The 26,291-nt window shown below is 39.6% G+C and overlaps 1 protein-coding gene across 4 annotated transcripts in view; it reads left to right on the top strand.

The window, feature by feature from the left end:
* LINGO2 (leucine rich repeat and Ig domain containing 2) overlaps nt 1-26,291 on the top strand; it is a 505,609-nt gene that overhangs the window by 465,559 nt on the left and 13,759 nt on the right. The window contains exon 6 of one of the 4 annotated variants that reach the window (XM_033084761.2): nt 24,742-24,830. The exons of the other annotated variants lie outside the window; for them this stretch is intronic. The gene's annotated coding sequence lies outside the window, so the exon portion shown is untranslated. The remainder of the gene's footprint in view (nt 1-24,741; nt 24,831-26,291) is intronic. 4 annotated transcript variants of the gene reach the window in all.

The raw sequence follows: 26,291 nt of genomic DNA, 5'->3' as shown, positions 1-26,291 counted from the left end.
AGGTCTTGGTAACAGGAGGTTACAGAAGTGCCTTGTGTGAGAACTGCTGGGAGCCACAGGACAGGGCTGTTGGCAGCCAAGGCCGAGTCCCCATCACCAAATATTGAAGGAGGGAAAAGTTACTGTGCAACAACAATTGCTGTCAGACAAGAGAGGGGTGAGAATAAGACAGGAACAGCCCTGCAGACACCAAGGCTAGTGCAGAAGTAGGGGCAGGAGGTGCTCCAGGCACTGGAGCTGGGATTTTCCTGCAGCCCATGTGCAGACCATGGTGAGGGAGCTGCACCCTGCAGCCCATGGGGATCCATTGGAGGACTCCCATGCTGCAGCAGGTGGATGCCTGAAGGACTGTGACCCCATAGGAAGCCAACACTGGAGCAGGCTTCTGGCAGGACCTGCAGCCCCATAGAGAGCAGAGCCTATGCTGGAGCAGGTCTGCAGTCTAGACTTGTGACCCCACAAGGAACTCACGCAGTCTGCTCCTGAGTGCTGCACCATGGCAGGGATCCATGCTGGAGCAGCTAATGAAGAACTTCAGCCCATGGAAGGAACCAGCCCTGGAGCAGTTTGGGAAGGACTACTGTGGCAAGGACCCCACACTGGAGCAGGAGAGGAATGCGATGAGTGAGGAATGTGTGAGGGGATAGAAGCTTCAGAGATAACAGATGATGCCACAGACCCCAGACCTTGTCATCCTGTACCACTGTTTGGAAACATGTGGAGACAATCAGGAGTAAAGTTGAGCCCAGGAAGAAGGAGGAGGAGGGGAGAAGTATGGTGCTTTTAAGATTTGGTTTTATTCCTCATTGTCCCACTCTGACTTGATTGGGAATAAATGAAACTATTTTCCTGGAGTTGTGTCTGCTGTGCTCATGATTGTAACTGGTGAGCAGTCTCTGCCTATCCTTAGCCCAGCCCATGAGTGCTTGGTTTTATTTCTCTCCCTGGGAGAGAACCAGCCTTAACACACTGGGACCAGAAAATTGTAAGTTTTTAACTGTGTACAGCAGCTAACAGAAACTTATACACATACTTCTCTTTAATTTTCATAAAGTAATAATTTGCATTCATGCTTTATGTATTTTATTTTGTTTATAATAAGCACAAACAAGTCCTCTCTTCTACTCACCTGTCATATTTTAAAATTCTGGTTTTGCAGAATAACTGTCTAATGGGTGCCCCAATTTCTCCCCTTTTATTCCCACTTCATTCATTAAATGCAGGGCAATACCATGCTTGAACTGAATTCCTAATTTAATGAGTCTCCCTTCCTACACATCAGGAGCACATATTTGTATGAAGTTTTTAGGTAACCTTGCTTTCTGAATGTCTTAGTAGCAGACTTCTTGGAAGTGATTTGCTTTAGAAAGTAGTATGTTTGCAACTCATTATTTAATTACTTGAATAAATCTTTCCTTTATGACTAATTTCAGGCACAAGATTAATTTTTGGCATAACTCCACAGGTATCAGTGATGGATTGGCCTAGAGAGCTTGTAATAATCCTATTCAACTTTACTTCCTTAGTAAAATGGAAGATGATGTTCAGAAAGCTGTGGTAAAATAAGCTTAAACATGATAATACAATTGCAATTACTTCAGACATCTTTTCTTCTGTGCTGATATCACAAAAGGGACAACTGTGTAAGAGTAATGGATATCAGTAGAAAAGGTCTCTCTAATTGCTGTTCCTTTGTTGTGATGCAAACATGCCTTTAAATAGCTGCTGAGCTGAGCCTGCTGGGGAATTCCACCTGCTAATTCATCGGATCTTCTGCCTTGGAAAAAAACCAACTACTGCACTCACCAGATTTCTGCTTACATTGCTTTGCTGGGTTTGCATGGCAAGGTTTGGGTGGTGATGTGGACTATGGGAGTGGGGTGACAGCTTCTTTGAGAAGCTGCTAGAAGTTTCTCTTGTGTCTAATGGAGCCATTGCTAGATGGCTCCAAGACAGAACAGCTGTTGGCTGTAACCGAGCCCATCAGTAATGATGGTATCACTGCAGGGATAATAGGGAAGAGGGAAAATATGCAGCAGCTCCATTCAGAAGAGTGAGAACGTGTGAGAGGAACAGTTCCGCAGATACCAAGGGCAGTGAAGGAGGAAGGGGAGAAGGTTTCACAGGTACCAGAGCTGTTGCCCTGCAGCCCCTGCTGCAGACCATGGTGAGTCACGCTGTTCCCCTGCAGCCCATGCACAGCCCAGGATGAGTAGCCATCCACATGAAGCCCATGGAGGATTCCCAGGGACTAGGCAGATGCCCAAACTAGACTGTGACCCTATGGGAAACCTGAACTGGAGCAGGCTCCTGGCAGGACCATTGGCCCCATGGAGAGGGAAACCTACAACGGAACCAGTTTTCAGGCAGGATTTGGGATCCTGCAGGGGAGCCACACTAGAACAGTCTGTGCATGAAGGGCTGCACCATAAGACAGACACATGCTCAACCTGTTCATAAAGAATGACAGCCTAAGGAAGGACTTGCTTTGAAGAAGTTAGTCAATAACTCTGTCCTGTGAGACAGAGTCCCTTTGTTGGAGCAGGAGAGCATTGTGAGGAGCCCTTTGTTTTCCAAGAAACTTAGGGGAATTCTGAGTGCTTATTTTACCAAGACTAAATGCTCAAGATTTTTAATAACTGAATTCGCTTAGTTAATTTTGCTTTTTTTGTTTCCCCCTTCCTCCAAATGATTCGTATTTGTGTGTGATATGTAGTCACTACATGCTCAGCAGTCTATACAATGTTAACTTTCATACAGGATGTGTTTTTCCTTTCCTGTTGAGCCAAAAGATGGTTTCACAGTTTCCTGGTCTACTACATTGTGATGGATGTTTCACTGCCTCTAGGTATATGCAAATTAAGAGTACACTGAGCCCCAGATTATGTCCTCAACCTGCCCACCACCCTAACTGAAGAGGAGTAACTGCAAAACCATTGTGCACTCAAAAGGGAGCAAATTTTTGTCACTTTCTCTGTGTGCCAAGTCTTGCAGAGAATTCTTATGGGCTGATAAATTTCCTCCCATAATGGCAGCTCTATCAGCTGGGAAAATAAGTATCTGTAGAGACTCTTCTTCCCCAAACGGATTGTTGAAGATTTGTAAGTAACATCCATAGCAGTCCTTTGGCGGTGTCAGTTATTAGGGAGGAGTTTTTATGGGTAACAGGAAACAGGACAGAAAGATAGGGATAATTAATAGCAAGAGTCTACTGCTGATTCTCGCCTTGTATTAGAGGAAAAGGTTGCCCATTACCTGCATTTATTGCTAGGCAGTGGTAAGCTCTTTTAAATGTGTATGATTATGCCTCACAGACAGAATGCGGTCTATAAACACTGGACATGAAGAGGCTTAGTGTAGTCCTTGATCCAAAGCCAATTAAAATCAATGTGGAGCTTCAGGAAAATCAAAGTGCTGAATCTTGCTTACAGTTTATGATTGAAATGAAGCTCTACTGTGGCTGAATTATTCCTATCCCTTTCTCTTTGTGAGGAAGTACTGGTAAGTTCTTAGAGCATTAATGAACTAATTCTCTTTCCAATTATTCAGTCCTCTAGAGCCAACATAGGACCTGAGCATTTACACCCAATTACCTTGCATTAAATCTGGAGGAAAAAAAGGCTGTACTAGCCAAACCGCTTGATGTTTTTCCAGGCTAAGGAACAGCTCTATTTCTATATATCTAATTTTTAGCAAAGCTAAAGGAGTTGATTTTTTTTAAAAACTAAATATTGTTCACAAAAGATGAAAAAAAAGCCAGCGTGTCTTCCCAGAGTTGCATTACAGATTGCAGTGAAATTCCTACTTGAGAGAAAACTCCTGCCTTTGTAAAGCAAAGAAGCAGACTGGTTTGTGCTGATGAAATCCCTCCAGGATTCTGAAGGGCACCACCTCATTTTTTGCATGCATATTATGTCCTCCTACTGATTCCATTAGTGATTCATGGAAATTATACCTATTAAATACAAAAATATTCATGGATCTGATTGCTGACATGAATATACTGGTTACAAAGGCACTAAGATACCAGCTGTAAATTGAGTGATACTTTATTTTGTGAAGTTAAAACATGGTAATAGAAGGGTATTTCCTTTAGACTTTTGAATCCCTGCAAGGTAAAATAATTTCCTTTATAAAACAGAACATATTGATTTAATATGTTTTGTTGTAATTGCAAGTGATAGAGAAGCAGACTTCCTAGCTAGGAAATACAGCAAAGATCTGTAGGATGAGACGTGCTTCCTTCTTTCCACATGAGCTGGGGATATGTTCCTTTTTATCCGCAATCATTGTATGCAAATTTTTGCAACGTGGCATCTGCAGTCTGTGTTCTGAGCACTGCACAGAAGCATCTCTTATTTTAGAGTAGCATAAAGGGCATGTAGAGTGTGAAAGAAGGAATGGGAAGAAACACTGAAGTATTAATACAGTATGGTCGTGTCAGATCTAGTCAAAATTTGCAGAAGGTCGGTGAGTCTGAGTAAGCAGCATTATGCATTTAATCTGCTAAGAAACATCTATGTAGTAGGAACTATGATTGATACTTCCTTATCACATGTTCTGTTTCATTTTGCCACTCTTGCCTTGATATTAATGCTATCAGGGCTGGTAAGGTGACTTTGGCTTCCAGATTGGCTGGGTGTCTACACCTGGGATTTTAAAAACTTCAGCAAAGCACTTTCCTCATATTACATTTTGGGGGATTAAAGTTCATTGCAGAGATTCTCATATTATCTCAGTTCTCTTCTAGGTAATTACAGCTCCATGATCTTCTCTAATTTGAAGATGACATAGGAAAAATTGTTCTAGCACAAGAGGTTGGTCTTGTGGTCTCATAAAATTAGACTAAAATTACCTAACCGAATTGAAATGGTGCATTTTGAAATTTTCAAGACAGTCATTCAGAGAATTATTTAATAGAGGAAACCTTCAGGCTGATAAACAAGGTGTTGCTTTACATGTCTATCTTATATATCTATATCTATATCTATATCTAATGCCTTCTCTGAACTTATTTCTATTATTCTTGGCTTACCAAACTAAAGAAACTAAAGCAATGAAAGTGACAGAGAAACAGGTTTGAATCCAAAGGCATGCTACTAAGGCTGTATGTGACAGCCCCGGTGATACTGGGATGATAGCTCACCTTGCTCATTTGTCTTCACATGTCTGTAGTTGTTCAGTTCTGCTGACCTTGCTTGTGAGAAACTGCTACCTGACCTGCAGATTTTCTGGCAGTTCATTTTGAAAAGAAACATTTAGCTAATGGCACCAAATAATCATTTGCAATCAAAGGTGTAATCAGTTTTCTGAACTAAGAATAATATTCTTACTGAAGGGGCTCTTTCAAGGAAGTAGGTGACTGGAGAGAAGTTCTGCATGTCTGCACCACTCCTATACATGGTAATAGCGATGAGGACTTTTCATATCTTGATCACTCTTAATGCTGGGAGACTGGATTCACCTATCAGCCCAGATAGCTAGGAGTAATTGTTGATACCTCAACTGTGATGACGTTTAATGTTTTCACTCATCAGGAGCGTGATATTCTAGCAGGACAAATTTTTAAAATTTCCTTAGCTTTGAAGTTAAATGTTGGAAAACTGTTAGTGGGGCTTTTTTTTGGTTGTTTTCTCTTTTTTACCTCATTTATTTGCTGCAAGAGGCAGGTGTTTATAATTCAGCATAGGTGTTTTCATTCTGAAGAGAGTAGAGGTTATCACATGTAGAAATACAGTGACTTCTTACTGTGGGCCTCACTGAAACGTACACAAGAAAGCAAAATATTTTAAACAACAAGCAAGCCTACATAGGCCAGTATCCATGCAACAACTTCTCCTACATTGACTACACATTTTAATTTCATCTTGAAGATCTTCCTGCACTGTATTGTTTGACATGGCTTTGATAAAATCCAAATCTCCAAATACAATTCTATAAATTTTCTAGCTTGCTGACTTTTTTTAGTTATTAGCTGTATAAAATATTTTAATTTGTGTGACTTTTTTTCCTCATGCACAGGGATTCCTTTTCCTTTTTCCTTTTTCTCTTATCCATCCCTTTATTAGTCTTCTGTTCCATGTAGTCAGACTGCTGCTACTTCAGTCCCATTTTAAAATCTACCACTTGACACTGTTTTCAGAAAACCAGAGGAACTTTATCATTAAGGCTCATGAAAATGTGCTTAAGACTTAATTTATTTGTTTACATGTTTAATTTGCATTCAGACTTCTTATTATGTCAGATAAATACATTCAAGAAATCTAGCTTCCTATGTGTTTCCCCTCAGAAGTAACTACCCTTAAATAATTGATAACACTGAGGTGAATGGCATTGTCCTTCTGTCTTATAGACCAATGCTTTACCTTGACTCCTTTCATCTCAGTGATACTTGCTGATCAACAGGAGCAGGCTTCTTGGTGTGACTCTGAGGCCACCAAGTTCATGATTTGCAGCTAAGGCGTAATAGGAGCTGAGTCCAGTACAAGTTGTAGTGGTTATAACAGGCAGTGATTGAATGATGACAACATACTGTGTGTGGCTGATTATGGTCCCCAAGGGTGATAAACCTTTTCCACGGGCTTATTTCAGTTATGCTGAAGCCAGCTTGGGTAGAAACAATGCAAAATATTTTTAATCTAAACAACAAATATAGACTGCACTCCTCATTTTTCCTTTAAGAATGCTTCTAAGTGCATGACAGGTTTAACCCCCTTGCATGATCAAACGTGCAAAGATAATAAACATCAGATTACATGTGGTAATCTCACAGAATCTCATAGAATTGCATGCTGCAAATGCAAGAGCAACACTAGCTTTGGAGCAACTAAACAACAAACTCAGAAAAACTGTGAAAAAATCTGATTGTCCTTTTCTGCTCTGCACTGGTGCAACCTCGCCTCAAGTGCTGGGGGCACTCTTGGGTACCACAATATAAGAAAGGCATCAAGCTCTTAGGGTGCATCCAAAAGAGAGTTATGAAGGTGTTGTAGGGCCTTGGAGTCGTGTGAGGAGCAGCTGAGGTCACTTGTTCTGCTCAGCCTGGAGAAGAGAAGCCTGAGGGGAAACCTCACTGTAATTACAGCTTGCTTGTGAGGGGAAGAGGAGAAGAGACACTGATCTCTTCTCTGTGATGACTAGTGACAAAATGTTAGGGAATGGCCTGAAGTTGCATCAGAGGAGGTTTAGGCAGGATATTAGAAAAATGTTTTTCACCCAGTGGTCAGGCACTGAAAAAGGATTCTTAAAGATGTGGTCATAGCACCAAGGGCTCAAAAAGCATTTGGACAATGGTCTCAGGCACATGGGGTGACCCTTTGGAGTGTTCTGTGTAGGGCCAGGAGTTGGACAAAATAATCCTGATGGCTCCCTTCCAACTCAGGATGTTTAATGATTCTATGATTTAGGTTTTGTTTTGTAAATGCCAACACCACTTGTTTTTTATGGTACTAATATCAAAGTTGTGGTGTAAGTAAAGGAAGTGGAATGCCTATTGGAAGGTAAATATCTAGGGATAAGAATTTCTTAGTTAACCAGTAACCATGAATCCTTACAAGGGAGAGAAACCATGGGGAAATTTCCTGTACAAGAGGGAACTGTGTCTTCTAGTGCAGTCAGGCATCCCTTCCCAAGTCTCAGGTGGCTTCAGACAGTCAGTTCTGACCACACCACATGAAGGAGGGGAGATACAGGACTTCTGGAACCAATAAGGGAGGAGATGCTGGAAGTGTCTGGCAGCACACAGAACAACATGATGCCATTTGCACAGAGGCAGTGGGTGACGGCAGTGCAGATGGTATTGCACATACACACAGTGGACCATGGCACCAGTCTACAGTCCACTGCCAGGTGCAAGGTGCAACATGCTGAGCAGAGAGAAAATCAAAAGTGCTTTTTATGTGAGTTACAGGTTTGTGAAGAGGCAGCAGTTAACACTTGACTGAGAGCTAAAAGGCTGTCAGCAGTTCATGCTCTTATGGCAAGAGGCTGTCAGTTCCCAAATGGCTTACAGATCAATTACACAAATGAGGAAAGCGGTGAGAGGAAGGCAGTGTTGAAGAACTGAGAGCAACTGCAGACCAGGAACTGACTCTGACCCGAGCTGAGCCTCACTGACAGAGGCCAGGTATGTGCCTGTACTTCCTGAATCCCACTCTGAGCCTCACAAATTTTCTGCATATCGCAGTGGCCTTGCTATGAGACTCCATCTTTTTGTCTCAATCACAAATCTGATTTTAAGAGGGTTTTTTTCCCCTTTTTTGTTCGATTTAGCTAAGGTGATAAGTCCTGCTTTATTTGTGGATTATTAGCAAGTTATATAGAACAGCAATAGCTTGTCTAACAGAGTAATAAATGAAGTCTTGAACCTGTAAAAATGCAGGCTCTTTCATCTTTTATACCTTCCCTTCTCTTCTTATCTTTTTGTGTTTTAGGAGAACAGGCATCCTTTCCTCCAGCTCTCTTTGCCCCCCCCCTTCTCTTCTATTATTGTAATCTGTTCTCTGTTACTATGTTTTTGCTTCTATTTTATTCCCCCCCTTCATCTTCACTCTTTACTACTTTATTCTCCTGTTGCATCCTGTTGCTACTTATTTTACAGCTTTATTCTTGCAGAAGGATTGCCTCCTGCAGACGCTGGCCTGCCCTTCTCTGTATCTTGGTCTGTTCCCACAGAGCTGGGCCAGTGAGGACCCTGGAAATCTGACTGATCTTTGAAACACAGCATCACTGAGGAGTTGTCAATCATGTCTTACTGTAGTTGACTGGAATGGCAAAACAAAAGGAAATAAAAGGAGAAGTAAAAGAAAAAGAAAATAAAAGGCTTCTGAGCCTGATGTTTACAAAACAATTCCTTTGTGTCAAGGCTAAGAATTTTCTTCGCAATGTTAGAATTGATTCCCAGAAGGACTTCTTTTTGTTTTGTTGAAGCATGCTATACTGATGACATGTGAGCCTTGTTAGGTCTTGTGCTCACCCACCTGTTGAGATTTCTTTATTGGTTTATATTATTCATACTAAGTGTTCTGACCTGAACTTTGCTTGTATTTGATAGTATTGCAGCTAAAATATTCTTTTTAAAGGTCCAAGGTTAGCAATGCGTGAATGTCAGCAATGAAGTGAGAGCACAGCCCTGGCCAGCAGTGGGGCAGGCTGCACTAGGGTGCTTCCTTCTAGCGTAAATATATCGTGTGCAGTGCCTTAAAGAGAAAAGTGCCACGACTGCATACTGTGTTGTAAATATCCTTCAGGGTCAGAACAATACAACCAGCCTCAGCTCTAAATTAATCACCATCAGCATAAGTACGTAATGGTCGACATTTTTCATAAATTATAGTGATTTCTTAAATATTGCAGTGGTCTTATTTTGCCTAAGTACCATCTGTTGCTTAAAGTCAATACTGGAAACCTGATAGCATTCATTAAGCATTTATCTATATTGCTCTTAATGCTTGTCCATACATTGGAGAAGGTCAAGAGGGTAACCAACAGTAGTGAGTAAAAACCTAATGTGTTTTTTGCTTTTATAGCCACAGCTTTAAGCTGTACTGCCTTGGAGATTTAAAGGGCTCTTATGTTTTAGAAGTCAGTCATTGCATCTTGTAAAAGTCACACTGAATTTCTTCAGAATTTCCACATCAAACTGCCTGTAAAAACTTTTTGCTAGTGAAAATGGGAAGGTTTTCTAGTAATGAATTGCAGTATTAAAGTAAGAATCATCACTAGAGAGGAAAAATGAGCAGATTATCTTCTGAGACCTGGTATCAAACGCCTAAACCTTTAAAACCGAATGACCCTATAATGTGGGACCAAGGAAAAAACCGACAAAAAAATGTACAATGGAAGTAATTTTAGTAAAAAAAAATCTCAACAACATAATATGCATTGTAAATAGAATATTTAAATTTTAAAATAATATCTATCTAAAATATTATCTGCAATAATATTTTCAGCAAAGTACTGAATATTACTTTTTCTTTTTTCTTTTTTTTGTGAGGTGTGGACCATCATTTTGCCAGTTATACTGCAAGGGTTTTCTGCAGCTTCATCTTTGTGACAGAACTATTCTTATTACAGTGTAACATAATTTTTCTATTTTTAAAATAAAGAATAACCTGTCTTTTTAGGAAAAAATCATGATGCATCACAGAAGGAAGAACTCCAGCTTGCAGAAATCCCAGCTCACATAAGTAGGATACAGTCAGAATGTAATTTCAGTGAGGTACCATCACACCTAGGCATTTTGGACATCAAAGAAAATACAGAAGATTTTAGGAAAAGAGAGTGTTTGGGGTTTTTTTCTGTTTGAGTCAGGCAAGAGAAAGGGTTGGTTTTTGGTGGGTTTTTTCCTCTTTCCTAGAGAAGAAAAGAATCTTTTCCTAGGGAAAAAAAAAGAAAAAAAACCAAGTGAAAACTCTGAATAAAATATTTGGGTTTGTAAAGCTCTAATTTGTAAAAAGCCAGTTAGTTATCTGCTACTGCATGGAATTACACTACATTCAAAATGTATTCTTTTTGTTTCATTATCAGAAGAAGCATAGAATAATTAAGGTTGGAAGTGCAACATTGGGTGAGCACTGTTCCCAGTAATGTTAATAATAAACATCTTATTTATTTGAGTGTGAAATAACTCTTTTAAAATAACATACTGCAATATCTTATACTTGCATGAAGGGTCCCTAAATCTCCATATGATATACTGCAAAAAGTATCCCTTCCCAGAAATGAGATTTTTAAAGCAAATCACATGCTTTCAAATAAGAAAGGGTAAAAATAGAACAATAAACAAACAAACAAACAAACAAATAAATAAATATAGGCTCCTTAATATATTTGTCTTAGTCAGTACTAGAAGAATAGCATCTTTTTCAGTAATGCTACATTACTCATTTTGATGCACCCAGTCCAATGGACACCACCGACAACTTCTTGGCTTTGATTGAGAACTGTGTGGTCTCAGAAACTTCCAATCTCAAAACACACGTGCCAAGGACATACCTGGTTTATTTAATGCACAGGAAACAGTGCAATTGACTAGTACTGACTGACCTTGCCTGCAAGTATTGCATCCCTGAAAGCCTTCAAGGTAAAAGTAATGGACAATACAATGAAGTGATGCACAGCTGGGCAGATGATGCTGCCTGATTTGGTAGTGCGGTATTTTTTTTGGACAGGTTTATGATGTGTGTTTGTATCTTCCAGCAGGACTTGATACTGCAGCCGCTGCTGCTGCAGGTTAGCAGGGACACCTAGTGGCTTTGATAAAAGGAACTTCTCCTTCTTACTGATAGACTGTCAAGGTTTTTCAGAATAGGCTCCCAGTGCCTCCCTGCTTCTGTGTTGTCTCAAAGCATTTTGCAACACAGTTCCTCTCTGTGCTCTTCTCTGCATTCAATGAAACAGGGAGGAAAAAAACTGCATGTTCTGAGTACTGTGGCCGACTTTCAGAAGAAAGAGGGTCGGTGCTTACCACATGACTGCTGTACTCAGGGTTTTCAGAACAAAGCAGGAAATCACTTAAAATCACAAATTCCACATATCAATTTTATTATTTTGTTGCCATTAAGGGAACAAAATTTGTTGCCAGGGAAGTTGTTTTCATGATGGTGAGGTTTTTAAAGCTAACCATTTTAAATGTAATGCATATAGAGGTTTTCTTTTGTCATATAGGTATTAAGCCTTGCCTCATTTTTATTTCTTCTGGGACTAAGTAATTCCCACTAAATCAATAATTCTTATGAAAGTAAGGCACTTAAATGACACTTGAGGAATCTGTGCATGTGAAATGCTTTTCTTATAAAGCCACAGGTCAACCTCTCAGTGAAATTTAAACCAGTACACACTGAGTGTACAAGGTCACCTTGCAGTGCAGCTGATAAAAGCAGCCACATCAGGTTAGGCAGGATCTCTCTAGCCCAGTATTATGTCTCATTTGCTGCTGGCAGCAGCATCAGAAGTGTACCTGTGATTAACATGTGTGAGCTGTAGCTTTCCAGGGTCTTGAACACTTCCTTAAGAAACTAGAAAAATTCTAAAAGCATCGGAAGGTTAGAGGAGTTCACCAAGAATTGTGCTGAGCAGCTGCTCTGCACTGGGGTTACATCCTGCCCTAATAAGCTTCACAGACACCACAAGCCATTGCAGCTGCCAGCATGGAGCAGAATTTTACAACCAGTTTGTCAAAGACTCCTCAAGCTTTGCCAAGACAGTATCAAGACAATAAAGTGACAAGAGAATAGGCAGTCCAGCAGGTGAAAAGCTTAGGATCCAATTGCAGGGAACTTGGTCCCTTCAGTCAAGAACTCTAAAGTGAATGGCTTTACGTAGTAGATAAAAACACAACTGACAGGTTTTTAAATCAAAAAAATCCCATACAACTGGAACAGGACTTAATTGTGGCCCACTTAGGTAGTACACAATGAATTTCAAGCAAACTTTCCCAGCAGGTAGAGAAAACCAATGTTTTAGGGATTTGCTCTTATGTCAAATTCAGTAATGATACAAAGTCATCAACAAGTTGCTAGAGAAGTTTTAGGCCATCCCTTTCCCAGACAAAATACCTTTATTGAAATAGACGTAATCTACATAAATTATCTTCCCATAATTTCATTGCTTATAAAAACTAAATATGACAAAATTCATAGCTGGTAGCAAGCCTTGTTCCAACATCTATTTCCAGAGATGACAATGAAGCCATTAGCTGGGATTTTCCCTGTCTGACTTCATCAGATGATGTAAAACAGACCCTCTGAATTCTATTCTTTAGTATATGTTTATTAATAGACTGACTAAATTACAATAATTCTCTACTTTCAAACAGATGACTCTGAGCAGACATGACTTTGACAGATTTCAAGATTGTTGACTTTTGATAGTCCTCATAAACCCATTATTTCCTTTCATAGTATTTCAGTATCATGGTTATACATCTTTGTAGAGATATACAAGTTCCATGTAAGGGACAGAGGTTTTTCTCCCAGCTTTGATCTAAAATTTCCACATGTCCCTTGAATACTTGTGATTGATATCAATGATCATAGAATAATTAAGGTTGGAAAAGACTTCCAAGGTCATTGGGTTCAACCTTTGATTACACATCATCATGCCAACTAAACCATGACACTAAGTGCAACACCCAGGCATTTCTTGAACACTCCCAGGGATGGTAGCTTCACTACTTTTCTTTGCAGTCTATTCCAATGCTTTATCACTCTTTCAGTGAAAAAATTCTTCCCGATGTCCAACCTGAACTGCCCCTGGCCCAGCTGGAGGCCATTTCCTCTTATTTTGTTACTAGCTACCTGGTGGAAGCCAGCCCCATCTTCCTACAATCTCTTTTCAGAAAGCAATGAGGTTACCCATGAACCTCCTTTTCTCCAGGCTGAACACTCCCAGTTCCCTCAGCTGCTCCTTCTAGCACTTGCCTCTAGACCTTACATCAGCTCCTTCACCCTTCTCTGGACCTGCTCCAGCACCTCAATTTCCTTCTTGCATCGAGGGGCTCGGAACTGGACACAGCACTCAAGGTGTGACCTCACCAGTGCCAAGTACAGGGGGCAACCCCTGCCCTGCTCCTGCTGGCCACACTATTGCTGGTAAAGGCCAGGATGCCACTGGCCTTCTTAGCCACCTGGGCACAGGCTGGGTCATGGTCAGCTGCTGTCAGCCAGCACCACCAGCACTTTTTCTTTCCTGCTGTGCAGCTTTCCAGACACTCTGTCCCAGCCTGTATCTCTGCTCAGGGTTATTGTGACCCAAGGGCAGGACCTGATGCTGGACTTTGTTGAACCTTGTACATCTGGCCTCAGCCCATTGATTCAGACTGTCCAGATCTCTTTGCAAAGCCATCTTGTCCTCCAGCAAATCAATACTGCCACACAGCTTCATGTCATTGAGCTTAGCGTTTTCAAACCTCTGTCTTTACTTCCTTTGCCAGTTATTGTCCCAAACCAGTTTTACTGTGTATGGGCTGATGAAGGGCTCCACACATGATTAATACTGATGATTAAAATTTAGGAAGCACTTCTTCAAAGTGCTACTATTGAAATATTTTTCTACCTGTCTCCTGAATGATGGCTTTTTGTTCCTTGCCTTTCCCACAAGGTGCTCTGAGAAAAGGCCTCTGAGTAAATACTTGGGAAAGAGATTTTTAAAATTCTCTCTTCTCATTTCTTGGTTTGCCTACATCCAGGAGCATTGTAAAAGTTGGCTTTTTTTCAAATTGCAGTGCATACACTTCCTCATGACATATTCTTAACACCACTTTGCTTCTTTACTTTTTTATTTTAAATATGAAAAAGCTTCCATGTGCTACTGCACCCCTACTACACACTAATACATAGCTCATAAAAAGTATGAATACTTTTGAATATTACTTTAAGGATTTTTATATTTATTAAGACAATAAAGAGTTTTAGAAAAGGAAATCTATTCAGTTCTTGTCAGTGATCCTGGATCATACACCAGCAATACCTACCTCCTGCTGAAGTCACGTCATTCTTAATGTGGCTTGATTCTGGTATTACTGCACTGTCTGAGAGACAAAAACTACTGTCGACATCATTACCAAGTAATAAATTACTTCTTTGCATTAGATATTTAATTTCCTAGACTCGAACTAGGCAAAAAAAGCTTAATAACATAGTAGGTTCTTTATTCTTCATAGTTTGAATTTACTAGCTATCTTCATGCCTTTTTTATTTTTTTATTTGCCTTAAAACATTCCAGTTTCACCAGGGGTGTAAAGAGATTTTGAAGTCACATGAGAACTATGTTGAATACAGGTATGGAAATACTTATTCATCAGTGTCTTGCTAACTTAATGATAAAGGTATTTCAAGTACTATAGCATGTGTTCAGAGAAATAGGGTCTGAAGCAGAGCTGAAAATGATGAATTCAGCATTTTCATAAATGGCACATATAATTTCATGCAAATAGAGGTGTACATTTCCAGACAATTTTTCATATAGTAGTTACTGAAATGTGTATGAGATTTTATTGCATTTCTTCTGGAATTTTTAGTAGGGAACAGATATTCCTGTTGGTATATTTATAGTATGATTCAAGTAGAATATGATAGAAGGAAAAGTTTCTAGACTATGTACCAATATTACCTGGAAGAGGAGTGGAATGATGCAAAAGCCAATGGAATGGAAATGTGAAGGGCTGACGTTCAATGCTAGCTTAATTAAAACTGTCTTTGTTAAGAACTGACTGCCATGCATCATATTTTGTGATGAAGTGACTTTATACTTCATATTGTGCAAGAGTAATTAAAAATGTGAGACAAAGAAACAAAGTTATCACTTCCTAATTGGAAAAACTATGAATCACACGTAGGAACAAAGTCAAATAAAGATGGTAGATTGGATTTTTGGGTCTCTGTTATTTTCATTCATTATACTCAAGCTAGCAAATGCACATACTTACATTCATCTAAAAACAGTTTCTGAATGCTTGGCAAATGCCCTGACTGAACATCCACCTAGCACCAGATGGCATGGCAGGACACTATCTAAAAGTTTTGTGAACTAAAAATTCAAAAATTTGCTTTCCTGCAAAGAAGGATTACCTAAAACGCCTCAAAAAAATCCTACAAATACCTATAAGATACTCCTTAGAAATAGAAGTTTTGTTTGAACTGTGTCTTACTAATTTTTGCCCATTTCCACTTAGGTTTGAGTATTATTGAAATAGCAACCTCAATGTTAACCCACTTACCCAGTTTTGAGACTCTGTGAATTTGAAATGTATGTCCCAAAATAGGTTGAGGGTTTCTGGAACAATTATATAAGCTTCAGTTATTTGTGTTACAGGTTTTGTTATTTTATTCAGAAAGAACACATTTTCTGTTTATATTCGTTCCAGTATTTTTCACATATAAAGGGCCTCTCGAGGAATGAAAAGGAAGAATAAAGCTAACTTTTCTTTCCCAAGATATTGGGGAAGTTTCATGGCTCCTGTTGAGTCATCCTTTTGAGATATGATAGAGGTGGGTTTTACAAGTTAGATACTGCTGTGTACATACAACGGATGTGCCAGGCTGGACTTGGTCCTTAAATTGTAAGTGCTAAAAGCCTGAAATGTCACATAGAACATTTGCTGCTTAAGTTTGTTGCGTCAGGTGGTATTGTGATTTATTTCCATAACAACAACAACAACAAAAAAAAAAAAAAAAAAAAAAAACCACTTTTGCATTGTTAAAAAAGTTAATAATACAGAGAGTCATTAAAAGGGAGAGTAATTAAAAGGAAGGAAGAACTCTTGCTTGAAATGATGACTCAGTTAAGAAGACAGATTCAGGAAAGCTGCTCCATATAGCAGTTCTCAAACAGAAGGTCCTCCCACCAGCCCCACCAGATTGTGTGAAGAGATGCAGAGGACATGCTTGCTAGCCAGGAATTGGGATGTGGATTAGAGACTGATACGCCTAATCTACTCTGCATCCACCTCCCCTGTGCTTTTTTAAGGATACATAGCCATTCCAAACCACAGCCATTAGCCAAACTGCTGTTTGGAGTTGTTTGGAAGGATTTCTGGCCTGCATTCAAAATGCCATTCCTCTCTCCTCTGTGCCTTTTTTCCCTTCATCCTACCCCATGTGAAGTCAGTGATTCATTCTCTTTTGTTTCCTCCATATGGCAGGATGTATTAGAAAAGAAGGATAAATGCTCAAACAGAACATAGCCTTTCAGTCCCATGGGAGGCAGAGGGAAACAAACAGCATTTGCTCCTTATTTTCTTTCCTTTATATTTGTGAATACGTTAGAAGCTTTGGGCTGTTTCTTTTCCCTTACAGTGAGAAGTTCTGATCACTGAGTCCTGACGGTACACTTATTTGTGTGCTAAGCAGATAGCAACACTTTGTGACTACCTAAAATCCTATTTTGTGCAACTGATATTTCAGAAATCACTAAAGTTCCAAGTTCCAAACTCCAAGTTCAGCTTTCTAAACATCTGCCTGATGCTAACTTAATCTCATATACATTTGTTTGTGAGATTTTTACAGCCAGTTACACATCAGTATCCGGAAGAACTGACCGTGCAGAAAATAAGATAAATTAGTTACAATTAATATTTCTTAAAGGAAAATGTATCCATGTGTATCAGTCAGTACAAGGAAAGGTAGATGCAACATTGTTATGAAAAGAGAGAAACACCCATTTCTGCTGACAGTAAATACATACCAATCAACAGCTATAATGAAAAGTTACCAGCATAATTTCTATTCTCAAAAACAGCAAGGCAAATATTGATCAACTGTCTTAACTGAGTCAGGCATTTAGTTTCCTGATTGCGAACAAAACTGGCAGCCAAGCAACACATTTGAAATGTGTACATGTTAAAAAGGAAATACAGATGCTGGTATGGAAGAAACAACTATGCTTAGTGCTCTTTAGATAGATATAACACATTTTCTTCATTAATGGTAAGTTTTAATCCACAAGAATTTGAGTCAAAGCTAAGCAGAAAAAACAATTGTTCCCTATTCTCATTTTTACATTATGTTTTTATAGTTCTGTCTCAGATATTGTAGTAGTCATCTAAAATTTTCATTTCATTAAGATGAAAGTGACCTTTATTCTCTAGCTGACCTTGGGTAGGACATCTTTGAAACAGGAGTGCCAGAATCTGCTAGGTTTCATAAGTTTATTTTGCGTTTAAGAGTTGGTGAATAGTGTGAATCAACAAATATTCTGTTGTAAAATCTCAGCTGTCAAGATATTGCCTTTTCAGACACAAAACTGAACATCAGTTGATAATGCACCTTTATGGGTAGACTCTTCCAAGCCTTTGTTGAATTTGGGTGGAAGACTGGACTTCAAAGTCACTTAAGCATGATGGTCTCCAATTTTACATACTTATTCTGTCTTTCCTTAAACAAAAACTGAAATATTGTTTAACAAATCAGTCATTTTAGTTTCCAAATTATTAGTGAGTTACTCAAAAGTTATAAATATATATGCACTAAAATAATCCATATAAAAATGGGTCAGATTCCTTCCAAATGACTATGTGATTCTGCAAAAATCTGTTCTCACAGTAGTAGTCAAGAACACTATTTGCTTAAGTATATGGCTTAAATTTGTTTGTAAATGAAATAAATATAGAGCTTTAGTTCAGAAAATTCAAACAACACTATCTGGTAAAGGTGTTCTACATCAATGCTCAAAATCCCAGTTCATTACTTTATACAAAAGTTATTACAGAACATGACCTAATTCACATAGGAATTGCCAGCACCAAGCATGTCTGGAGTACAATAGGATGCTACTTGCTCAGCTACATTACTCAAAGGCTTTACAACTCACATGGAGATTCTTTTGTAATTATTATTTGCAATGCTATATAGTCTGTGTAGCCTGGAGTTAATTTATCCTTTCCCTGTAAGAATACTATATTTATTTTATTTCATTTTATTTTAATTAAAGATGCCCACAGAGTGGCTAACTCTCTATCAATTCTTGATTTTATACAGTACTTTTCTTAAGTCTTTTTGAGAACACTCGATTCATGGAGAACTTCAATCAGAATGCAGAATGAGGCACTCTGAATCATTGACTCAAAAAAACAGTTATGATGTCCATTATTAACTCTGCATTCTTCTCTGTCAGTTATTGGATGATAATTAAAACATGCAGCTTTCCTTACCCAGGTGACTGTCAGAGCCCCCAAACACCAAAAATGAAATACAGGCAGAAAAGTTCTAAAACACAGCACTGAGACTTAGCCGGTATCATTCTCATCTATCAGCTTTCTGCAGAAAAATTTTTATTTTATACATGTACAGACAGCACAACAATTTTCTATTTACTCTTCACCACATCCCATTACCAGTTATCAACACGTCCCAAACTGCCACTGCATAAGAAATAGCTGATACTCAGGCCTCAGTAATTAGAGCGAAAAATCACAAATTTAACATTAATTAATCTCAAAATTTCATAAAAATAATATTACTTTTTTTTTCTTTTATAATTTAAATCTTTTTTGTTTTGTCTTTGTTTCTATGTTTTAGAGCTCAGAGTTCCTAAACAAAAAATTTTGAACTTATACCTATAAAGGAGGGCTTGGTTTCTCTGACTAGATTCCAGAAGTCTAGGTAAAAATCTGAAGGCTCAAAATTTATCAAAATTGTCATTATCACTGCACCACAGTGCATCTATGCACTTAGACATGTGTGCTGTTTTCTTCTGTTTCTACCTCTGAAATGTATGCTTTATATGATACTGACTGATTAACATTTTCTAATTTATTTTTTTTCCCTTCTAGCACAAAGCATTATGTTTAAATGTCCCTATTACAAATAAAGATTTTCTGTGATGGGGCAAAAAATATAAACTTCAGGCACTTCTGGGAATGTTAGAGTGACAGAAATGGAAAAAGTAACACAATCTATTGAGCAAACACTTATCCTTAACCTGACTGACTTCATGTACATGAGCCATCCTGTCACATTAAATATTTCATGTTCCTTATGTATTGTGTAATATTGCTTCCTTTGAGAGTACAGTAGTACACCTGAGTGCAAGTGAAAGGGCTTTTTATTTGAACTCTGTTTATATAGTAAAGCAGGATGGAAAATCCAGGGTTCTAATCTGAGATACCCACTGTTGGTAATCTGAAAAAAAAAAAGGTGGTTTTTGTACCTAAAGCTACTGAGGAAATCCTATCTGTCTGCAAGAGACTATACCAGCTGCATCAAAGCTGATGGAAAACTCATAAACTTAAGGAAATCTTGACAGTGAGTAAAGTATTGCTACTATTTAGTATGAGTCTGATCATACATTTTGTTCACAAGTACACAGATATTGGCAAAGTGCCTTGCTTGAGGAAATTAATTGAAGTTTGATACACAGCACTGCTGCTTCCAGCAATACCACTGGCAAGCTGCTTTGACTTCAGTGGAACAAGCTCCTTTTCATCTTCTTACCTAGCAGAAGATTTAGTTGGAAGTGAAACCAGTCTGCTAGACCCCCTCAATTGTCTTCAAAAACCACAGTGTCATTTTAGGAAGCTGTGATATCTGACAACATGCCCACTCAGAAATGAGCCCAACAGAAGTGGTTCCCATATCCACAATTAGTCCAGGTTTCAGATGTCCACTTGCAAGAGGCACAGGAGTCTCCAGGGATCTGAGTACAAGGCACAGGCCCACATTTTGCCGCGCTGAAATCATACACACTTTCATACACTTCAACCCAAACTTGCTCACTCTGAGCTCTCTCTGAAACAGAAGAGACACAAAAGAATGCACATTTGCACCAACGACAAGGATGATTCTCTCTGTTTGCTTGAAATATTTTTTGAGACATCAGACTTTGGCCAGGCTCTTTTTCAAATAAAACAAGATACTAGAGATATATATCCTTACACTCTAGAGTAAACTAGACATTTACTGATATAATCTATGAAACCTTGTTTTGACAAGTCTGGGTTCAGCAATGAAAGCAACCAAAGTCAAATCATAATGATATAATTAATGTAAGATCAGACACTTAAAACTTAAGAATAAAAAATAAAAGAGGTACATGAAAAAACAAATCTGACCACAGGTGAAATAAGAGGTGGGGTAGTCTTCTCAGCAAATCTGCTCTCAGTCTTAAACTGAAGTATTCAGTTCTTCCATCACAGCATAAGGGCATAAAGTAACAATAAAGAAGGGTCTAAAATTGCTGAGCTGAGCTCAGACAGTTTTACACGGGAAAGAGGATAGCTAGAATTTATGATGATGCTACTGAATTAGCTATTCTTTTAATATTCACTAATAAAGTGCTCCTTTAATAACTGCAGCTACAGTTTGTGTTTTTCCTGTTTTTAAGGAGACTGAAAATGGAGTTTTGGGTGATTGTTGTTTTATTCTAGTACTCATTCAATTATGGTATATAACTACTTATAATCATGAAGTTATGATAACCTCAGGAAAGGAGGAAAACAGCAAATCATTTTTATTTTTTGCTTAGCCAGAAAAAACAATATTATGTAAAAACTGAACACTTTTCACAACATTGTATTATCTGCTAGGGTGAGATATTGATTTCCTTTAAATTTACAACTCAGTTCTCTGTATTTATAATGATATGGAGTAAGGAAACCTACATTTATTACTCTTTTCCCTTTCCAAATAAACCCTTAGAAAACATGAATTTTAACCTTTATGAATCTTATGTCAATAGTAGCTACTTCATAAAAGACAGCGGATGGGTCATTGCTGCCTTCTTTTCTTCCCCAGGTTTCATTTACAAAACTAGTGGAATTGCTGAGCCATATTATTACAATGTTTTTGAACCAGTTAGATGTGAAATCAGGAAATCAAATGGAAAAACATAGAAAGCTTTGGAAAAAATTAGCTTGGGGAAGAAAGGGAGCTGGGTTTGTATTTCTATTATACACAAGAACAATGATTATTGTTTTACAGAAGATTTTCTAGGCTGTGAATTACATAAAAGATGTTGAATTAAAATCCATGTCTCCAAGAAAAAACAAGATCAGTGTAGCCCAGTTGTTCCTTTTTCAGTATCATTCTTCTGTATTCTGAAATACAAAAGCCAAATTGGGCTGAGATGCAAGACTGAGTGTATCTCAAAAGGCCCTGTGTGAGGCCCTGAACACCAATAGGACATCATGGATCCTAAGAGTTTTTTGAGGACTCAGTTTGGCCAGTCAAAATGTTCCTCTGAGGTTTATGGTTTCTCCTTACAACATGTGTACAGTTAGATATCATGAGTAATTGTGTGAGGTATTCAAAAATTGCTAGCTCAGATAGCGATTTCTCGCAGACTTACACGAGTGAAGATTGTTGGTTTTGCAGGTCTTACTGTCTTTCTGTGTTAGCCATCCCACTTACCAGCTCCTGAACTTAGAACAGTTGCACATCTGGCAATTTCATGCCATATGGAAAGTTAGCTATTGTTAATTCCTATGACGTTTATGGCAGCATGCAGCAAAATTGAATGGATTTCAGTCTGTTGAGCAGTAGAAATCTCCATCCCAGTGTGTCATTTCAAGAATAAAATTCTATTTAGCAACTGTCCAGAGTGAAATTTTGATCCATTAAGTTGAGGCTGACAAAGTAGCTAAAGCTACCCAAAGAAACTTCTAAATAACTACAGTAATTTCACGAATACAAGCCGCACCAATTTGACCAAAATTTTGGTGGAAACCCGGAAGTGCGGCCAATATTCCGGGGCGGCTAATACATTAACAAAATTCTAAAAGCTGCCAACACGGAAGTGAGAGCTCGCGGCAGCCCCAAGCCAAGCTGGAGCCCGGCCGGCCCCGGCAGAGGTAGGAAAGCCTGGCAGAGGCGGGGCCAGCAGTGCGGGGGGCGGGCGGCTGAGCCTGAGCCAGCAGGGCGGGGCAGGGAGGGCGGCAGAACCTGGGCCAGCATGGCGGGGGAGTCGGCAGAAGCGGGGCTGGCAGTGCACGGGAGCCCGACTGCATAGGAGAGGACAGTTGAAGCAGGAAGCCTGGCGGCGCGGGGCTGCCCGGCGGCGGAGAAAAGCCCCGTAGAAGCAGGGCTGGCAGTGCACGGGAGCCACACTGCATAGGAGAGGACAGTTGAAGCAGGAAGCCTGGCGGCGCGGGGCTGCCCGGCGGCGGAGAAAAGCCCCGTAGAAGCAGGGCTGGCAGTGCACGGGAGCCCAGGGGAACCGGGGCTAGCAGCGTGGGGGAGCCCGGCAGTGCGGCGGCCAGCAGTGCCGGCCAGGGCGAACCAACATGGCAGCGGCGGTGCAGACGGGAGCAGGGAGCCAGGGAGTCTGGCAGCGGCGGCGGTAGCAGCACCGCCCGCAGGGCAAGCAAACGCAACAGTGGCAGTGCAGACGGGAGCAGGGAGCCTGGCGGCGGCGGCGGCAGCAACACCGCCCGGCCGGCCCAGCCAAGCCGTAGCGCCGAGCCGGGCCATCCACCCCTATCGGCAACCATGAGCGGGCCGAGCCTGCCTGGCCCCGCCCCAAGCCAGTAAACCCCGCTATGCCATGATCCTGTTACTAATTGGCCAATTTGTGAAAGCTGCGCACGGATTCTCGCTACGAACGAAAGTGCGGCTAATATTCGGGGTGCGGCTTATCTATTGACAAAGACAGCAACATTGTCGAGGCACCGGGGGTGCGGCTTATAATCCGTGTGGCTTGTATTCGTGAAACTACTGTACATGTATTTTTGCTACCTAGACCTCCCACTTGAAAATGATCATCACATACTACGTGTGTGTCTTGGCCTGTAGCTGATTTTCCAGTTAATTATTTCTGAAGACAAAGTAATTTCAATAAATGTCCCATAGGAAAAAAGGTTTTCATTTCAATCTCATTGCTAGATTTACTGAACTGAGTCTTAGTGCCCATGGATGAAGTACTAGTTTATATCAGACTTTTGAATTTTAGCAAACCTTTTGACACTCTCCCACACAGTATCATTGTGGACAAAATGTCCATCCCACTGCTAGACAAGTCCATAATATTTTGGGCAAGAAGTTGGGTGTTAGGTTGGGTTTAAAGCGTTATAGTGGCTATACACGTGGGATTTCCCTGTGTTCAACTTTAGGGCCAGTGCTCTTTAATGCTTTCATAAAGTTTCTGGATGCAAGAATCAAGTGTACCTTAAATGAGTTTGCCAGTAGCGCCAAGCTACTAGTGGAGGGAGTTGTGGACTCGCTCAAGAGTAGAGAGGCATTACAGAGAAATCTGGATAGACTAGAGATCTGGGCCATCACCAATCATGAGAAATTTAACAGCAAGTGCCAGAATCTCCACCTGGGACAGGGTAATCCTGATTCTACATTTAAACTGGAGGAGAAGAAGATGGAAAGCAGCCCTGTAGGAAGAGATCTGAGTATCTGGGTTGATGACAAGTTGAACACGAGCCAGCAGTGCCCTGGCAGCCAGGAGGGCAAAGAGTGTCCTAGGGTGCATCAGGCAGAGCATCACAGCCAGGCAAGGGAGGGGATTGTCCTGCTCTGCTCTGAGTTGGGGCAGCCTCACCTCCAGTGGTGGGGGTAGCTCTGGGTGCCACAATACAAGGAGGAAAACAAACTATCGGTGTGTGTCTGGAGGAGGGTGATTGATATGGTGAAAGGTCTCGAGGGTTAAAATTTAGGAGGAATGGTTGAGGTCACCTGTCTTGTTCTACCTGAGGAAGAGACTGAGGAGTGACCCCACCAAAGTCTACATCTTCCTCATGAGAGGTAGCAGAGGTGAAGTGGTCAACTCCTGTCTTTGGTGATCAGTGAAAGGACACAAGAAAATTGATTGAAGCTATCCGAGGGGAAGTTCAGATTGGAGATTAGGAAATAGTTATTCACTGAGAAGGCAGCTGATCGCTGGAACAGGGAAGGCCACAGGGCACCAGTCCTGTCAGAGTTCAACAAGTATCAGGATGATGCTCATACTCTTGTGATTTACTTGTAGTTGGTTCTGTGAGGAACAAAGAGATGGACTCAATGATCCTTCAAGTTGAGTTTCATTCAACTTGAGAGATTGCTATGATTTTAAAAATGATTATAGTGATCATAGCCCTTTCTCAGGAACAGTCTGAAAAAATAACTCATTTTCTCTCTAATTGATATCGCCCTTGTACCTGTACATTCAAATAAACACTGTTCTTACAATTATTCTTGAATTCTAAATAATTTTAGCAATATTTGTCATTGTGATAAATAATAAAGCTTAGGACTGCTGTGAATTTTTTTAATTAATTAATTTTACTTGCAAGGAGTTTAGAGAAAGTCATATTATATATTTCAGAACAAAGGGACATCGCCAGCATCCTTTGCTTTGTGGATATCCTTTCACATCCAGATTCAAAGAGCATAATATTCCCCTCAGCATACAAGGTAAATAAATGTCTCTTTTCTTTTTCCTTAACCACTACAGAAATTTTGCACTTATATAGACCCTGCTCAAAAATTACAAAGATGTAAAAGATATCTTCTGGAGGAGATGATGAAGGATCTGACAGCTCCAATACTATCCTTCCTGTTCATGTATCCTTCTTTTTTTGCATACCCCTTCCTACTCTTATGCACCAGTAATGCTGAAAATGTGCAGTGATTTTGAGAATGAATCAATTACTCTCTTTCGGTTCCTCTCTTCTTTGATGTTTCCAGTCATTCTGTGTTCTAAGTTATTTTTCAGAGCTAGAAACTAACTAAAAGGATGAAAAATCACATACAGCTTTCACAAAGAGGTATATCAATGCTTGCTGTAGTATAATACTTTGTTTCACACAACACCTACAGTAGTTTTTTTGAATAACTGATTTTGAGTCTATAGTGTGAGTGCCTTCAGTCTTAAAATCCCAAATGATATGGTCTCATCTGGGTTTCTTAGAATTGTCTTTGATATTAATGAGCTTTTAATTAGGAATAAAATGGAGACATCATTGTGGATGGATGTATTCATGTAGATTCAACTTTTTTTTTTATTTAGGCCATCTGAAAGTGCTCTGCCAATAGAAATCTATTCTAGCATTAAATTTATTTAGGACAAGGACAACTACTTTAGTCTTGGAGAGTATTAATACAGATAGTATAAATAGTGTTCTCCTTTAAGGACGTCTAAGCATATGTGCTTTTTTTGAGTCCTAGTATGCATGAACTGGATGAAAAATATACACTGAAACTATTTCTAGATAGAATATTATGGTTTTAATGAAATATAATAGTGTAGGAAATGTTTTGAGGGAAAAAATCACTGGAAAAAATAATTCACCAGGAAAAAGTTTTAACAAATGTTAAAACTATTTCAAGAGAAAAAGATTTTTGGTTTTGGTAGCCTTGCACTGTATATCTGTAGAGTCAGGTAGAAAATATAACCTAGATCACCATGTTTGAGCTGAAGTCTGTAGATCTAAACCAAGAAGAAAACTCCTCCAAATATGATATGGGTGTAGTTTAGGTTTACTCCCCACTTTGTGGTGAGAAATACAGCAGTGCTATGAAGAACTGTTACAGGTCTTCCAAGAGACTGTAAGTCTGTAGATGAGCTTGTAATAGGTACTGAACAATGCAGCAGCCACAGTGCTTGTCGCTTTGCACCAGCTCTTTGCAACTCAAGTGTCTCCTGACTGGCATCAGCCTCTGGATATCACACATAGATCAGGACAACTGCAGGACACAGCATCATCCACTGTTAATGTCATATGTCAGTTTCTTGAGGAAGCAGCAGGGTTACAAAGATGCACACTGTCTTCTTATGAAAAAGTAAGAAAGAAAAAAAATTGCTTACTAGCTTGAAAACTATTACACAAATATCTTTTTAACTAGTGCTAGAACATTCAGGGGGCAGAGCAAATT

This window comes from Catharus ustulatus, chromosome Z (assembly GCF_009819885.2).
Source record: "Catharus ustulatus isolate bCatUst1 chromosome Z, bCatUst1.pri.v2, whole genome shotgun sequence".
Classification (NCBI taxonomy): Eukaryota; Metazoa; Chordata; class Aves; order Passeriformes; family Turdidae; genus Catharus; species Catharus ustulatus.
The sequence above is the reverse complement of the archived record's forward strand: the minus strand, read 5'-3'. Positions and strand labels throughout refer to the sequence as shown.